At 38.5% G+C, this 3,740-nt stretch overlaps 1 protein-coding gene across 1 annotated transcript in view; it reads right to left on the bottom strand.

Annotated features, from left to right (window-relative positions):
• Window positions 1-3,740, bottom strand: part of yes1 (YES proto-oncogene 1, Src family tyrosine kinase) — a 30,597-nt gene that overhangs the window by 25,720 nt on the left and 1,137 nt on the right. The window lies entirely within an intron of this gene.

Here is a 3,740-nt window from a genome sequence, read left to right as displayed (position 1 = left end):
AGCGCACCTGTCTTGTGAGCCGCAAGATTAGCATTACGTCAGTGCTGACAGGTAGTGGTGGTGGGGGGGTGGGGCTCAGTAGACAGGACGCTCGGTTCTGTTGATGGGGTGGGGCGCCCCGCTTGTATAAATATAGGGGAAACACTGTTATTGCCTTGTAAAACTTTATCCAGAACAATAAATCTAACAGAGGTAAATATATATATATAAATCTAACAAGGTTAAGCTGAGTCCTCTGGATGGTTTCATCTTTGTTGAAACGTTTCGTCTTTTATCCAGAAGACTTCTTCAGTCTGAGGAGCTGCAATTAAGGTCTTAGGCGCCATTTACAAAACAGTATATTGCAGCTCCTCAGACTGAAGAAGTCTTCTGGATAAAAGACGAAACTTTTCAACAAGAATACGTCCAGAGGACTCGAATTAACCTTGTTAGATTAGTAACGTTATCTCCGTCTTCCTCACTGAAATGAATTTTTTGTGTGACTGACAGTTTAAACAGTAACAGGGAAGGGTGTTTCTTTGTTTAATTTATTCTTTTGTAACACACTTGATAACTATATGGCGAATAGTGGAGGACATAAAATAAAGCATGTCAAGTGTTAAAACTGGTTTAATAGTAGCCGTTTACGTAGATTCTTGGAGTTGACAAAGGTTAAAAAAATTTAGCCAATGCATATCGGCAGAGTAGTAGAGCGTGGTAAAGTTGAGCAAGACAAACTTAACTCTTAATCGCTGCTCTCTAAAGTCAACAATAGGTCTCTCCCCAACTTTCTATTATGGTTAGAAATTATTTACATACATGTGTACAGTTTCGTACAGAGATGATTCACTTCTGTGAGCATAACGAGCCGATCACAAGCCTGGACGAGTCCAAACATTGTGGAGCGCGAAAACTGGTTTAACGGCCATGTTTCATTTTCAACCCCAACAGGACACCTGAGGGGAAAAAACTAAATGATGAAGGAATATAACAACAAAATCAAAATTGTTTTTTTATAGGCAACTTGAAAATGCATTTTCGAAAAGGTTCATTTTATTTTTTACAATTTCCAAATTCTAGACGCCGATATATACTGGTATATATAAAATGTTGTGCAAACAAGTACCAAATTTACTTGGTAAAATCTAAAAAAATGAACGTCTTCCAGTTTAGTCCCCACAGTAAAAAAGGTCTTTGCTTCCTCTTAATGGTCAAGACATTTATATTTTACTGCAGACAGATTATTTTCTGGTTCTCCTTGAAGAACTTACCTCACCCACATGAAAGGCCTGAGACTTCAACATGGTTTTTGGTGACGGCATGCACAAACTATCCAACTATGTAACTGACAATATTTCTGCAATACAGGTCTTGCAGTTGCGAATTTAGGACTATGAATTACACTTAAACTCTTTCAGGTAGGCTATGATGCTATGCTTTTTTTTTTTAAAGCTCAGATTGTGACTGCACTGACTTCAGGTCAGTTTATGAAGAAATACAGATGAATAAAGACCAACAGTTCAGATGTTTAGACAACTCAAATGTTAGAATAACTGACAAAATGAATCTAAAATGTATCTCCAGTCTAACAAGTCAAAAAATGTAAACAATACACTGGACATCCAACATTTATGGAGACATTTGTTCAAAGGCCAAATAAGAATACACAAGCTACTGTTACTTTGGTGACATGAAGGCTGGATCCATCCAACGCCACGTGACGTGAAGCTGTGTGCCAGACAGCCAGTGATGCCGTGTCAGATTAAAGAGACACAGACTGTTGCTTCCCACAGGATTGGGGAACAATAGGGCACCACTGCGAGCGGAAAGCTTTTCAGTAACTGTGATGCATCAACATTTAATCAACATCCTCTATTTTGAGCTTTGCCTTAAAATACTACTGGTACTTTAATAACAAAATATTTCAGGCAACTTAACAAAAAAAAAAAACTTCCTTTTATGCTAAAGTGATATAATTTCAGTTGAGTTCAAAGATCTGACACCTTTCAGAAGATGATTTGTGGGAGGGGGAAAAAAAGCAATCTGGGAAATGGTAAGAGGAATTCTGGGAGCAACTAAAAGCTACACAACCAGTTAAAAGTAAAAAAAAAGTTCTAGTTTATTGTCTCATTTTACTTCATTCCACAAACCATAACCACATTTTGAACAGTCATTATAAGACGAGTGTCCCATTGTTGTTTTTGATGTAGGGGAGAGGATAAAATAGTTGGCGTACCTGGCCCTTCAAAATGACAATTTTAAAAGGACACATTTCAAATGAAGGATGTACTAGTAAAGAAACTCCTTATTGTAAGTAATCTCTCAGTTATATATATATATATATCAAAACACAGTTCTGTCCGTTTACATAAAATTAGCTAGCAACCATTAAAGGCTTCTTAAAGGAGTGTCCCTTTTTTAACCAACTACCCATTCAGGACTTCAAATGTAGGACCAACTCTAGAAAACTAGGGGAAGGAGGTAACATGAGTAAAAGAGACTCAGTTGTTGTACTGTATATAGTCCAGCAAAAAAAATCTCAATGTCTCAATTATAATGTGTGCATAATAAATAAACAATGATGAATCCTGAATCACAGCTGGTTTGTACTGTAGGATTTTTCATTTTGTCTAATTCGGGCATCGCTCTAGAATATTTCCAGTTCCAAATGCAGCAACAAAACCAAATCTTTTTACTCCTGACACTGACATGCGCTCTCACAGTGGCATGTTTTCATTGTGCACATGTGCCATCAAACTGTGCCTCGAGACTGATCGGATCTCATTAAACTACGGTACTTATAATGCAAATAAAATTCATTGTTTACTCTTGACAAAAAAAAAAAAAAGAAAAATCAGTGTTGTTGATCTAGCAGGTGACAACAACGCACTTCTTGTTCTCACCACTGTGGAAAATGAGAAAGAAAAATTTAAGTAGCACAGGCTAGCCTGGATGAATCTATATTGAATCACCCAGCTTCAGATGTACGCACATTCATATGAAAATCGGACAGCATGCTTTTGTTGTACTTCTTTAAAAACAAGACTTAGCTTTTCCTAAAAAATACCTTCAAAAACACCATCAATCACTGCAGAAAGTTCATGTGAGCAACTAAAATAAATCTTTGCCGTTTTAAGATGGGTCATGGCAAACAGAAGCTACATTTACTGACTCGCTATGGAAACCATTACAGAGGCATGACACAGTATGCAGCACTACTCAGATCTTATCGTCAGGGCGGCCTGCCATCACTGCCCATCACTCTGAGTGGTGGGGACCAGTAGAAGGGGGACGGGGGTGGGTGAGAAGAGGACTTCCTTCCGAATCCATTCATGCTTTTGAGGCCACCTGCTGTGCCTGTCAAAAGGCTGAAGTGAGGCTGGGAAAAAGAGTGAGCCATCCTTAAGCCTTAAAAAAAGAGCTCCTCTTGTTTCCTTTGCCCACATCGCTGAGTGTGAATGAGTGAAATCGTTTTTTTGGTCATCAAAAATCCAAACATTTCTTTCTCTTGTTGTGATCTGGTTGTTTTTGAGATGGTTTGAAATCCTGGACGTCTCTAATCAGCAAACTGTAACGATGACGTAGTCTCATTCGTGCCATGTGGACACTAGAGTATGTCTTCAGTTAGACCAAGTCCCTGAACCCCAGTATGTCTTCAGTTAGATCAAGTCCCTGAATCCCAGAATGTCTTCAGTTAGACCAAGTCCCTGAATACCAGTATGTCTTCAGTTAGACCAAGTCCCTGAATCCCAGTATGTCTT

Source organism: Nematolebias whitei, chromosome 9 (genome assembly GCF_014905685.2).
Source record: "Nematolebias whitei isolate Nwh7 chromosome 9, NemWhi1, whole genome shotgun sequence".
NCBI classification, from domain to species: Eukaryota; Metazoa; Chordata; class Actinopteri; order Cyprinodontiformes; family Rivulidae; genus Nematolebias; species Nematolebias whitei.
The sequence above is the reverse complement of the archived record's forward strand: the minus strand, read 5'-3'. Positions and strand labels throughout refer to the sequence as shown.